The 14,865-nt window shown below is 45.6% G+C and overlaps 1 long non-coding RNA gene across 1 annotated transcript; it reads right to left on the bottom strand.

The window, feature by feature from the left end:
* Positions 1-9,053: 9,053 nt before the first annotated feature.
* On the bottom strand, positions 9,054-11,960 carry LOC123060045 (uncharacterized). The gene is made up of 3 exons (XR_006427701.1): positions 11,721-11,960; positions 11,492-11,620; positions 9,054-10,832 (listed from the first exon to the last, which is right to left on the bottom strand). It is a non-coding gene; the product is annotated as an uncharacterized lncRNA (long non-coding RNA).
* Between the last annotated feature and the right edge of the window lie 2,905 nt (positions 11,961-14,865).

Here is a 14,865-nt window from a genome sequence, read left to right as displayed (position 1 = left end):
ATTGCTCGGCAGTAATTTTTTCACCCACAGTATTATTTGCTATCTTGAGAGAAGCCTCTAGTGAAAACCAAGTAATACATGGTTTAAACATGTATAAGGGGTAGAGACTTGGAGTACAAGACAAGTAATACATGGTTTAAACATATTTGAGCTCTACTCTTTATCTCTATCTCTAAACCAAAACTATATTCTAACATTCCCCCTCAGTCGTAGCGGGAGTGAAGCGGGCGATTACGACTGAATTTGAAGTCTTGTGCTTTTGTCGTCTTCTCCGCTGCACCATCATCAACTGCATCTCTGATGGGTCGGCACCTAGGGCGGTGACTGTGTCCCCTTTTGGTGTCTTCCTTGTCTCTCCTTTCTTCCCTCCCGCAGTCACAAAGGGAGTGGCGTGAATGCTGGTGATGACGCCGACGATGTTGACTGGAGTTGTTGCCGATGTGTTGTTGTAGACCAAGCCATTAATGTCGAAAAATGAAAAATGGTTTTTTCGTCCAAAGAAAATGAAAACTTCCTTAGGCAACATTGTTTGCCATTCCAATATGCACCCTTGTGCACAATATGAAATCATTTGAACGAACTATGCCACGAATGTGGTCATAAGATTGATCATTTGGATTGAAAGCCATGAATCTTCAGAGATGATAGCTCATTTCTGAGAACACTTTTTTAAAATAATTGCTGTATTACAAGTTTATTATTTTTCCTGGGAACTTGGTCATATATAATGACACAATGCGAAGGTTTTCCAATTTTTTGATTTTTTTTGAATTTTTTATGCCTGTTTCAAAATGCGGTCAAAACGGCGGGCTTGACCGTTCCTAGCTAGTGGTTGAATCTTGGAATTTTTTTGGTGTTTCTCTGATTAAATAGATACTTATGTACCTAGAAATGATTTTTGGAAAAAATAAATAGCAAACTATGAGGCAGCTGCTGTTCAAATTTGACCCGCTTCCAACTGAACCGGCGGAAATTTGTCTTTTTCACGAGAGGTGGATAAAAACTTTTTGCACCCAACCATTTTGTCAATTGTGCATTAAATATGTCCTAGTATTTTAGAAAATTGATTTGGTCCAATTTTGCAACAATTATTTGGTAGTTCCTTCACAAAAAAACCTCCTTTTGGGCACTCGAAAAATGAAAAATGGTTTTTTCGTCCAAAGAAAATGAGAACTTCCTTAGGCAACATTGTTTTCCATTCCAATATGCACCGTTGTGCATAATATGAGATCATTTGAACAAACTATACCACGAATGTGGCCATAAGATTGATCATTTGGCTTGAAAGCCATGAATCTACAGAGATGATAGCTCATTTCTGAGAACACTTTTTTAAAATAATTGCAGTATTACAATTTTGCTATTTTTCCTGGGAACTTGGTCACATATAATGACACAATGCGAAGGTTTTTCAATTTTTTGATTTTTTTTGAATTTTTTATGCCTGTTTCAAAATGCGGTCAAAACGGCGGGCTTGACCGTTCCTAGCTAGTGGTTGAATCTTAGAATTTTTTTGGTGTTTCTCTGATTAAATAGATACTTATTTACCTAGAAATGATTTTTGGAAAAAATAAAGAGCAAACTATGAGGCACTTGCAGTTCAAATTTGACCCGCTTCCAACTGAATCGACGGGAATTTGTCTTTTTCACCAGAGGTGGATCAAAATTTTTGACACCCAACCATTTTGTCAATTGTGCATTATATATGGCCTAGTATTTTATAAAATTGATTAGGTCTAATTTTACAACAAATATATGATAGGTCCTTCACAAAAAAACTCATTTTGGGCACTCGAAAAAATGGAAAATGAATTTTTCGTGGATCAAAAGCATTTTACATAAAATCATTTGGTCAATTATACATACAATTTGGTCTAATACATAGAGTTGGTAGGTTCGCCACAACAAAACTATTTTTTATACTTCAACAACGAAAAATGCTTTTCTCCTGCAAAAGAACTTATTTTTAATCATTTACGACCTATTTATATGGTCATAAAATCAGCAAGGCCTTTATTGCATTCTGATTGGTCCACGAGCACCTCACGCGGATCATACCCGACCACCGTTGGATAGGCCTGGATCCGACGGCAGCCCTCTTCCCCCACCCCCTCTACCCATCATCCCTCTCATCCCCCTCCCGAATCAGCGCAGCTCTCGTCCAAACCCTAGCCGCGCCATCCTACGTGCGCCGCCGCCCCCATCGATTCCGCCCAACACCGCCGATCCCCTTCCACCTCTTCCACCCATCCCCTCGCCGCCACCCACCTTCGCCACCGACCAGTCCCCTCGCCGCTACCCACCTCGGCCACACCTCCCCTCCCCACCTCAGATCCTCTCCCCTCTTCCCACTCCCAGATCTAACTTCCCACCGCCGCCTCCGGCGCCCAATCTCGGCGACCTAAGGCGGGATTCAACGGTGCCCAGCAGACCTACACCCGGCACCGGCCATGGAGGCGGTGGCCCTCTCCGCCGGCGACGCGCGGATGAGACCTACACCCGTCCCGTCCTTCTCCTTTCCTCTGCCTCTTTCTCTCTCCCTCACGCATCTTCCCTCTCTCTCAGGTACATCTACAACAGCCCCGCCATGGATGGCCTCTTCACGAGCTCCTGCCGCCGCTGCAGTTCATCCGTGTCGTCGCCCCGCAGACCACCCCCGCACCTCTGCCGCGGACCTGCTCCACATCTCCTACAACCATGACTACGTCTGCTTCACGACGAGACGCTCACGGCAGCGCGGGCCTCCGACGCCATCCTGCTCGGCGCGATAGGAGGGTGAGTGGAAATGATCTGGCAATAGTAATTAGTTCAGAAGTTGTGATGTGCATCTGTGACTTTCAGTTTCAGTAAATGGACGCTGATGCTGCGCTTGCAGGTATAAGTGGGACAGCAGTGAGAAGCATCTCAAGCCTGAGACCGGCTGCTCAACATCCGTGCCGGGCTCGGCGTGTTCGCCAATCCGCGGCCAGCCACGGTGTTGCCGTAGGTATATATCCCTATCTTGTTTCAGCTTCAGTGCATTTCACATAAGTACTATGCTTTACTCGACAGCACTGCCTTTCGTACTCTAGTTTTCTAGTTGCATCCAAGGCCATGTATCGAACGCATCAGATTGTCTCCTGCATCCCCGATGTAATATCTAGTAGCGGCACATAGTTTAACCAAGCAGCAAAATACTAGCAAATGTAGCCATAGCTGCAGGATTTGGGATGGGTGGACTTGTTTAATTCACTTAAGAATAATAATGTCCTGTGTAACTACTTCCCTCTCTGCTCAGTTAACTAGCTAGCTCACTGGTTGTTGCCGTGGTGGTTTAGGGTCCTGGAGAACGCTTGCAGGGACGACGAGGAGATGCGCGCCATCCTTGGCGACAGCATCGGCAACCTGGAGCTCATGAAGGAGAGGGTGCGTTTTTCTGTAATAATAAATTACCGGGGTCTTGATTCTTGGGGCCACAAAGTGCAGTGCGTCTGCTGTGCTGAAATTGTAGAGCTTTGTGTGCTTGCTGTGCAGATACAAGAGAGGGTGCGCGCGAAAGGAAGGGAGGGGTTCAACAGGCCCAAGACGGGCTTCGTCGCCACGTTCAAAGTCAGCTTCCGAGAGTGAGTTGTTGCGTAGATGATGAACACACATGTATTGTTATCTTCTAGGCATGCATGATAGCTGAAAGTGATTCTGGACAGCTTCAATGACTTTGTTGACTTATTCGTTGTTGGTGAACTTGGTGATATTGTGCATGTAGATCATGATGTACCAGCTCTGCAATGGCGTTGCTTTCTGCCACGAACGCGGTGTCCGGGACCATGACCTCGAGCCATACAACCTGCTCATGGGTGGATGCGCTGGTATCCTCTGGTTTGATCCCAGCAAGAGGTAGTCTTCTCTTCTCTTTATCAACGAAAGGCACTTTATTTTCTCATGGATGGATGGGACTCCATTAATTTAGTATCAATTTAGGTGTTAGTGTGCTATTGATGCTCGTGTTGATGCCATGCTTTTCGTCTTGTCATGTCCTGAAATTAAGTGGCAGCATCAAATGCAAATCTATTAGTGTTGTTAAACTGTTGGTAGGCTAGCTACAAACTGACTTGTTATTTTCTTCTCTAGCAAATTGTATACATGAATCTCTAGTTGGCCATAAATTTGACATATTGATTTACATATGCATACACATGACTATTGCTGTACACTCAATATTTAAGCTTCTGCCTAGCTTACCAAAATTATGTATACAGAGCTGCACGTTTTAACACTAGAAATTAGTTTATCTAGCATATATAATAGAAATACAGAAGAGCTTCTTTCCATATTAGAGTTGTGCTTGGCTAATTTTTCCCTGTGATGACTACCACTTTTACAGGTAACGCTGATGGTTTCGGAGATACTCGTAAAGAAGAGTTGTACAATGCATGTGCTACTCTTAAGGTACTTGGGGTCCTTCACTTCTCCATTGTAGATTGTTTCCAGCCTTTGAACTCCTAGGAGATTTTAACACAAATTGTAACAGATGATTCCCTTAATAAACAATGCATGTGCTACTCTTAAGAATTTAATAAGTGCATGCTATACTGTTGCTTACTAGGCCAGAAGTGTTTTTTATGCTAGAAGTCTTTAGTAGATCATGAGCAGAGTGAAGCCTAGAATTGATGCTGCACAAATAGATTGCTTGCCACTTTGCTACCTGAAACAGAGCCTCGATTCCATTCAGACGCTTTTTTGACTCTTTATTTATTAGCGGCCCGTGTAAGAACAAAAAAAATAAAGCTCCAATTAAGTATGGTATTTTGTTTTTATTTCATGCTCTTTGTAGCTGACGGGTTGGGCTGTGCTTGGATGGGCCATGTTGTAGCTTACAAACATTCTGCGTACTAACTCAGCCTCCGTATTACAAGTTTAAAAGAATTGCTGCGTAGTTCACAAACCCGGGACTAAACATTTCATTATTTTTGCTCTTGACGACTTTTACTTGGACTTTCAGTTTCAATAAGCCACATCCTTGTATAAAACTTAACACTGTCATGCACCTGTTTGCGCGTATGCCTATGATAGGGTTAGGACCTGCCGCACCTTTAGAGTTGAAAATGTGATGATTTAGCTCACTTTCTTAACGTGATGTTGTTGCTGTACTCCATAAATTACTGAACATTTGTTAAAACTCCAAAAATACAGTATTTGCTACTGGCCTATTAGTGTTAGCAGTATTTGCAGCTGGAGTATTTAGAGATTTAGTTTCCTACTCCAAATTTTGTATGTTTTTGATGTGAAACGCTTATGCATGACTAAGTGTTAAGTTGATACAATTTTGAGTCTGCACTGCTGTATGTTTTTGATGTGAAACACTTATGCATGACTAAGTGTTAAGTTGATACAATTTCTTTGGTAGACAAGCATGGAAATATGTATTAACTTTCCTGAAAGAAGACAAGCATGACAATTCTGTTCAATTCTGATTTCTTTTGTAGTCAATTATGTTCAACTGATTTCTGAATATTTCTGATGTGACCTGTGGCCAGGTACAAGAGGCGATCGGCATCCTCTTGGTGGCGCTGCTCCTCACAAAGTGTTGAAGTTGGATTACCGCCTCATGTTGATGGCATTGTTTCTTTTTGGTGATCTAATATCGCTTAGGTTGCTGCTGCTGTGATGGAAGCGCACCACAACTTTAGTTGATGTGTATCTGTTTTTGCTTGTTTTAGTTGAGGTTGGACATGCAGACTTGTATGTGCTGTTGTGTGTATTTGGATGAATGATTTCTGAATTTAATCATTTAATTGAGAGAATTATTGAGTGTTTGCTGTTCAAACGTGTAAACTGGAAATCAGTGAATAATAAAAAGACCAAATGGTCTACTGGATCAAAAATGCTATAGCCCAAATAATAGTGGACTGGAATATTGTGCATTTCTGTAAAACCTTACAAAAAGGCCTAATGAAATGGTTTGCAAAAGGGCCATGGCCTAGAAAATTAAAAGGTCGAATTGTAGGGCGTGGCCCATGTAGCCGACCAAAAATTCACATGAAAAAAACAATAAAAAGGCCGAATTGTTGGGCTAGGGCCATGTAGAAAACCGAATTGGACCGGGCTGAATCTTGTGCCACATCAGCTTACCACGTTGGATGCCTACGTGGCCTGGGGGGGTTGCTAGTGACCAAAACGCCACAGTAGACGTATTTTGGTCATAAACGTCTACGACCATTCTAGAAGAAAGGTCTCTATAGTCAGTTTACGACGGCCAACTTTTGACCTTATGTTTTTGGTCACAAAAAGGTCATAAATGGAAATTTGTGACCATTCAGTGACCAATAGTGGTGGTCACAAGTTGACATATTTCTTGTAGTGGGCGGAGCTGCAGACATGGGCGATGCACCTCGCGGATGTCAGAGGGTGTCATCGGTGATGAGTCCACCGGCTTTGCCAAGACCGGAGAGGTAGCCCACCGAGCACACATCGGTTTTGCTAGAACCGTGTGGCGGTGTATGGTTGTCACTATCGTGACGCCGTGTAGATGCATTCATGCCGTCATGGATGACGTGGCCGATAACATCGTCGTGATGCGGTCATTGCCGTCGTCGAGGCCACGTCTTGCAGAAAAGTATGTCAAAGAACGATAGGTGTCCATCTTGCGGACACGGTGAAAGCGGTGTGTGGACGATGATGGCAATGAAGACCATGTTGATGAAGTGTCGACGATGGCTTCATAGCGGTGTGTCAACGATGAAGCTTCGCTTGAAGGCGCCCCTCCACGGTGACGCAGTGTCGATGTCGTGTCGTGCTCGGTGTAGATGGATGTGTAGCCACCATGCACATACCAGGGTAGCTACAGATCTCGTGGAACCAACTCTAGCGCATGAGCCTGAGGCCAGAAAGAAATCTGCGAGAGCTACGCCCTCCCGCAATCAGTCATGCGTGTCCTTCGTTGTTGCCCGCCTGGATCGTCGTCTCCTTCTGAGCGGCGGCAGTAGATTGGTGACTGCGTCGACAATGCTTGTCGTCCCAGCGCATGAGCGCTGCTCGTTCGGAGCGAAGCAGCCACCTGTGTTGCCGTAGTCCCGCGCGTCCGTGTACAGTGATTTGATGCTGAAGCCCTCACCCACGGAGCATAGCGGCGTGGAGCCTGCGTTGCCGGCCGACCTTGCAGAAGGGTCGTGGCTGGAGTCCACGCCTCGTGCCATGCCCATAAGCACAGCGTCGCGGCGCCCGCGTTGCTAGTTGAAGTAGTCATGTGCCACGGTGTCGCCGGGATCGAAGGAGACAAGGAGGGCGTCGGTGGACGCGCAGGTTGGAGGCGCGTGGAGTGGCCGATGCAGGTGCGCACAGGTTCCTCCGTCCAGCGGTCCAGCGATGCAAACCTGCGGGCCGTCCCGGGGATCGCACGAGATCCGACAGTGTAGATGGATGATTTTAACGCCGTTTTCAGAGAATATTTCTTTCGCCGGATCTGAGGGTGGTTGAGATTTATTCGTGGCTAAAGAAAACTTGATCTAAGAGAATTTCTGAAATTGAGGTATTTATCTGAACTAAGAAATTGATCTAACCTAAGAAACCAATCTAATCATTGACCGATCGGGTGCCGCGCCTCCGGGAAGAGAAGATTAATCTTCCCGGGGGCACGGCGCTGCGGAAGTGATGGAAGAACCTAGGATCGGCGTCGTGAAACTAACCACTATAATACCATGTGAAAAGTTGTACGATGATAGACTATTTGTGTTGTTTAAGTTGTTGTATTGATCTGACCCTCATATGGGGTATATATAAAATACATGAAGGGTAGAGAGTTAAAGTACAAGACAAGCAATACATGGTTTAAACATATTCGATCTCTACTCTTTATCTCTATCTTAAAACCAAAACTATATTCTAACAAGTATTTTTTCCTTGACATGTAAGTTTTAATAAATAATGTAAAAGATGGGAGGGAGAAGCTTTGTATTCTGAAATTTCTTAATTAGACGGTATTTCCATGTTTAGTTATTACAAGTTCTCTGGTTATATTGGTTGCTTGTTTTCAGTGTACCGTCGTTCAACTTACCTGGCCTGGCTGCCACTTCCATAAGAGATCACAACATCTGCAGATACAACATGGGAAATGCTAATAATCAACCGGCGGATCACTCGGCCGCATCCACCGCTGCTCCAATCGCCCATGCGTCTTTCTTCAGGCCACACTTAGTCTTATCTCCTTGGCTCAAAAGCGTCGTGTGTTCGCTGCAGTGAATTATCACTCAAGGTGTTTTTTGCAACCCAGGTTGTGTTACAATGAGGTTCTGCAACAGCATCTATGTTACAAAAAATGGTGCAAAAAAAGTTTTGAATTTTCTTTCCACAACAGGACCTCTGTTGCAAAAACATTACGTAAAAGGACCTCTGTTGCAAAAATTTCTGCAGCATGAGCCGTGTTGCAAAAATTTCCGTAACATGACATCTGTTGCGAAAGTTTTCGCAACACCGTTGTTGTTGCAATTGTAAGAACGCCTCTGGGTCATAGGTTGACACTAGATCTAACGGCTGCCGAGCCGGCGGATATTTTTAAAAAATCCGTCGGCCGACGCCTAGCGTCCCCCATACAACATTCGTGAATATCAAGATCTTATGAAAAATAAAACTTGGCATTTAGTTCCACCAGGAATCAACACACTACAAGAAATCTGTTAATACATGACGGATCTAGTCCGTCACAGTGAAAAACTGTCATGGGTGTCCATCCTTGACGGATTTGAAATCCGTCATGTATATCGCGTCATAATTTGATATCGTACCTACCATGGCGGTTCTTGGCTGTCATGGATCTGCCCTCGGCCCGCCCAGGCCCAAACCTTTGTGACGGAACAATCTGTCTTGGACTAACGCCACATAGGATTTTCAATTGAGTAATTTGAATTACGTGGCTGCCTACGTGGATACTATTTTCCGTCACGAAATTCATCATGGATTTAGGCACAATTTAAAGGGCGGTTTAAATTTGGCTTAGCCCATTATCCCGTTTCTTTTGGCCAGAATTTGACTATGTTTTTAAGGGCCAATTTAAAGGGCGTTACACAAATCCTAATGCCAAATTTTCCCAACAAAAAATATTTGCAAGGTGTGAAACATTACAAAGTTTAACACAACCATCTGTATGTATCTACAACACAACAGTCTAAAAAATCATCTACAAAGTGATGACATACAGCATAGATTGACAAAATATATCACACAACAGAGTTATGAACTAGTATAATCCATTTTACATCAACAGAACATATAAACTATCGAGGCTGTTATTCAAGCTCTTGCCATCGACGTTCTTGATGGCAACGATCATGCCGTGATGGACAGCACCAAGTAGCACAGTATCCAATCTTACCTAGCATATTAACAAGAATATTAGATATTTGCACATATGGATAGATAGTAGAAATAAGAAAATTGCAACAAATATAAAAATGAATTACATGTCCAGAATTCTTAAATATTGTAGTGCCTACAAATGAGAATAACATTGTATCTACTATAAAACAAGATTAAACATGAGGTTGCTTAAAATTAACCCAAAGAAAAGTGTGTCAAATGACAAAGTGACGAAACACACATCACAGAACTCCTACTATAGCAGCATTAGTTGAGGCCATATAAACCCATTGTAATGTAGTGGACTATGAAACATGAAAATACTTGATAAACAATGAGATAATAGATAGGAAAGTGCAACTTGAAATAATCATGCATCGTTTATATTCATTCAGGATATACAGAAATGATTTTCTATCATAAACCCATTGATTATATTATCCGTGTTACTTCTGTGCAAGACGATTCTATACGCTGCCCACTTGACCAGCATAGTACTATTATTTGTGACAGAAAAAATAGTTAAATGAAATTAACCAGTATATATTTATACATGGTGGCAGCAGTAGGAACAACCCTTGCTCCTACTTCACGAATCAGACTACAAATTTAGTCTAATGCAAGTATATATAGGCGTTCAGACTAAAAATTTGAAGTAGGAGCAAGTATTGCACGAACCTGTATATATTTATACAAGGTGGCAGCAGTAGGAACAAGGCTTGCACGAATCAGACTCATACATAGCTTTAGTATTACTTCATTTTAATGAAGGTACAAGCCGAGTCAGAACACATGCAGTAGCAATCACGAATATAGATACAGATCCTGAAACCTTCCAGGACATAAGCGAGAAGATAAATTGGATTGTCTTTTTAATATCCAATCAAGGTCTAGAAATACATAGAGATATTCAGTGGTGGACGTTGTGAAGACAATAATATTTTTTTTACATTTACAAAATGAATAATCTGATCCTGTTAGGTAGTTGTCAAGCATATCTTACCATCGATGTTGTGTGCATTTAGGCATGCTAGTTGTGCTATATTTATGCCAGCTAATGCATTGTAACTTCGACCAATTTTTCCAACATATCCCGTGTGCTCTCTGCTCTCTGTGCTATCATTAGTCCCTTTCACTTTCAGAAATATCATAATAAGTGAAAATGGATATACAATTGTTTGCCAACATTCGGTTTGTTCACAGCCATGTTTGTAAGGCAACAAAAACAAAGATGTATTTTGTATGCCCATAGTTTACCCAAGTTTTAGCAATGAGATGAAAGTTTCTCCCTGACAACAAGCTAAGGCCTTGTACAAATTACTAGAACTGGATCAGAGAAGCAAACGATCTCACTTTAAGGAAGAAATAGAATAACTTATCTTCAGTTCGTGCGTGTTATGCCACGGTCTGGGGTAGAGGAACCCAGCGTTGGTTCCACAGCACCGTCGGGGAGGAAGAAGCGGAGGCCAGAGGTTGGCTGGACCGCCGTGTTCCAGTATGTGTGCCTGAGATGTATGCCAATCAATCAAAGGAACTTGTTATACACACACACACAAAACAAATTGATCTGATCACATCTCAGTGGTTCGTCATGTCATGTTCAGATTCAGAATAAGCTAATAGAACCCAGCACAGGAAGAAACTAAACTTGCTTATGGAAATATCTCCTTAAGTTAAAATGTTAATTATCAAGATATTTTAAAATTTGTGAAGCACATCTGTACATTGAGAAAGTAAGATTAATAGCAAATCGAATAGCGGGAAATGAAAACAACAAGTGCAGCTTTAGCACTCTACAGATATGGTGCTCCCGTTGCATTGAAATGTCGTTCAGATGTTTCGAAATACCATTTTCTTTTTCTCTCCCGTGTGTAGATATTTCTTTCGGGGCGTACAATTTTGCTCCAAAACCACCGACTAACCTACACTGAAATATGTGCCTACTCAGTTTCAGATCGATCCCCTCAACCTATTCTATTCTATTCCATCTCTAGAATTAGGTAGCCACAGACCAAAATCAATTAAAATACTAATTCGTGAAAATTATCTCGTGGTCACGGAAGATAAAAGACGAACTGACCAAGAAGCTATGAGATTAGTCCAAAGTAAAATGAAAAAAAACAAGAACAAGTCACCAGTGAAGGGGGCGGGCGGGAGATCAGACCTCATGGACGGGGAAGGAAACTGCGATGCCGCTGTCGCTGCTACCTCCAATGAGCCATGCCGTAGACCGGCCACCACACGGCTGCTCCGCTAAGACAAACCGACGCCAGGTTTGACCTCCATGCCGGATCTGCACAAAAGGCCACAAAGATAGAGATCCACCTGGATTGAATTGGATTCTGCTTGATTCTTCACTGCAAAATGTAGTAGCGGAGCTAGTGCGTCCTTACCAACAGAGGGAGAAAGAGTCACGGGAGCCGATCCAGATCCAGTAGAGAGACAGACGGGGATTTCCTCCACTTCCAGGCGTTCTCCGGTTGGTTCCAGTGGAGGGGCAGGAGAAGGACTGCGGCGGTGCAGCGGAGAAGGAGGATACGGTGACGCGGCGCGGGCAGGGCAGGAAGTCGGGAACTAGAGAGGGCCAAGCCAATGGGGGCGGCGGCGGAGGAGGAGAAAGAGTGGGGAAGGGAGTGTCTCCGCGTTAGCTTTTATACAAGCACTGGTTTAGGGCTTTTTAGGCGGGCTTAGGTGGGCTTGCGGGCCGTACTAGTCTGTGCATGACGGTTTTTGAAACTGTCACCCGAAATCCGTCACGTATTAACATGTTTCTTGTAGTGACAGCAGGGGGCAACACTGGTGGTAACTCGAGTTCCTTTAGATCATCCGCCTCGACTCGGTTACTCCATAACCGACTAGGTGCAGATCCAAAAGAACCAAACCGAAGCAAGATCATCGGTGTCGTGGAAGAAGGCGCCTCCTTGGCGGATGTGTCTGTCGTACCATGTGACACCAGCCCCTTAGCCGGCTCCCATGGTGCGCTCTCAGGCCCCTTGTCCTAATTCCCGGGTGCACCATCACCCTTAGTCGTATCCATGTCCTGAATCTCATCTCCCTCCTGAGGTATAAGTGTATCATCAATCTCAAGCTCAAGCATATGTGACTCCGGCACGCGTCCACTTGACCACATCCGGTACGAACTCCAAACTGAGTACACTGACAAGTAACCTCGCTGCTCCGTGTGCCCGAGTAAAAGGCATATCAACCTGTTTCCGTCTTACCGATGATAGAACCCAGACTCCAAGCCACCAAGAAGTGATTAATATATTTGTGTGGTTCACCATAGAAGCGAAACCAGACCTTCTCTAAAGGTGTACCCTCGGGGTCTTTCTCCTTCTACTCATCAAAGGCCAAAATAATGTTTGTACTTTGTACTCTGCACATGCCATACTTAAGTGTATGTACCTGATCCTTCTTAGTGAGAAAATCAACCTTGTAAGTCTGGTGCTCCAACTTGACAAGGTCCCACTGATGGTTGCCTGGTACTCAGTCCTGCAACTATCGCACAATGTGCGCCTCTATTACAGTCTCATTGGTAACCTTGACAACAACATGGAACGAGCTCTCTTGCACATGTGTCACAGGTGCCACATCAGGTGACTCAAAAAACATAAGCTCCTGACAGCGAACTCCATAGATATTGACCACCGGTTTGGGGCCAGTAAGCAGCGGACACTCACCGGTTGTATGTTGCGATCTACAACAGTAATCACATAATTCTGTGGTACACTCGGCCACAAAATGTCCCGGCTCGCCACATCTATAACACGGTAGCTTCTTTTTCTTAGCAGCCCACTTTGATAACTTTTCACCATCCCGTTTGTCCGGAACCTTCGTCACCAGCCTTAGCAATGGCGGTATTGGTCAGTAGAATGCTGACAGCTGCCAAGGCCCATACTGTGTCTATAGCCACCTCGGGAAGAGCGGGCGTGGCCGTCAGCACCGTAGCAACAGGTTCGGCATGTGTCACTATGGCCGTAACAACAGGCGGTGGAGGAGGCCGCGGTGGAGGCGGGCGCTGACCCCCCCTCTCCCTCCTCAGAAAGTTCGATGAGCTCCACGGTTATACCGGTTTGCTGGGTCGGCTACCCCCTCGACAAAATTGTCGGGAGGACCTTGAAAGCCGTGACCCGATCCGCCGTCATTGTACCATCCAGAGCCATGTCCACCGCCCGACGAAGAGCCACGGTGTTGTCCCTCACCATACGCATCGTATCCATCATCACCCCACTGTCTATATCAGTTGTAACAAAAGCCGTCACCACCATAGTTTCGTCCGCCGCCGCCATTGCCGCCACGACAGGGACCATTGCCACGCTCGGCGACAGGGACACCACCGCTCCTGGCAACATGTGCAACCGGGGCACCACCCCGCCCTACAACCTGGGCGCCGTCCCGCCCGGCGGCTTGGGCGTCACTCCGCTCGGTGGCCAAATCGCCTGCCCGCCCGGTGGCCTGGCCAGGCTGCGCCACCGGCTGTCTCACGGTAGCCCGCCCCGGAGCCGTTGCCGCGTTAGTTCTTGCTGGCTGGGTCGGGGGCGCAGCCCCAAGCTTTGTTGGCGGCAGGTTTCCGCGCCCCGCCATGGCGTCTCCCGTCTGGCTGCTTATCCTCGCGGCGCGCCCTATCCCGAGCGTAGGGAAACTAGGAGTCCTAGTACGACGAACCCTAGCAGTCAGGGCGGTAGCGGATCGATCGCAATATCCAGTCGATCAGCGAGCAATGAGTCAGAAACCTCTTACGAAGACTCTGTTACGGGAATTGCATGCTGGGCCACTCGCCCAGTCATGCCCGATACCGTATCGGCCCTATCAACCGTAGGCCCAACTTGGCCAAGTAGTTGATTCAAACGTGATTGCCTGACCGCCTGGATCTCGGCCGCCCCGACGGACGCCGGCGCCGGCGGCACAAGCCGCCGCCCATCCATTGCTCTTCTTCTTGCTAGTAACTCTTGTCCACGAATTCGGCAACCAAAAATCTGATAAAGTAATTGGCGCAAGACATTCCTTGGGGATCGGACCCTTCCAAGGCCGGATAACGGACGATGCGGTCCTCCGGTGAACTATCCGGCGAAGCAACTCGATCTTTTCGTCAGATCGCAATCCTTGCCTTGCTGGATCATCGCTTGGAACTACAGCATCGACAATAGTAGCAACGTCCTCCTCCGAATACCCTGGGTTAAAAGCTTCGCAGATCACATCCGAAGGTGTTGGGGAAGACAACTTCGGCAAGCCGCTGGTGATCTCTCCGTCCTCCTCGTCAGTCTCCACGAGCGACCAGAACTTGGCGCCGGCCCGCCCGCTAGGCATGCCGGAGGCGGTCGCCCGGGACACGCCGGTCGCCTCTGGAGTCGCCCTCGTCACCCGCCCGTCGTCGTCGGTCTCGAGTGAGGGCGCTTTAATCATTTGTCTCCCAGCCCCAGACCACCCGCGGCGGCTGCAAGTACTATGGGGGAGGGGCGTGGGCAACATTTAGACTTTATTGCTCTTATGGAAATACGACGAGATAACTTTACCTCATAGTTCCTTGGAACTCTTTCT

The sequence above is a fragment of the Triticum aestivum genome, chromosome 3A (assembly GCF_018294505.1).
Source record: "Triticum aestivum cultivar Chinese Spring chromosome 3A, IWGSC CS RefSeq v2.1, whole genome shotgun sequence".
In the NCBI taxonomy this organism is placed as follows: domain Eukaryota; kingdom Viridiplantae; phylum Streptophyta; class Magnoliopsida; order Poales; family Poaceae; genus Triticum; species Triticum aestivum.
Note: the sequence above shows the minus strand (reverse complement) of the source record. Positions and strands in the feature narration are given on the sequence as shown.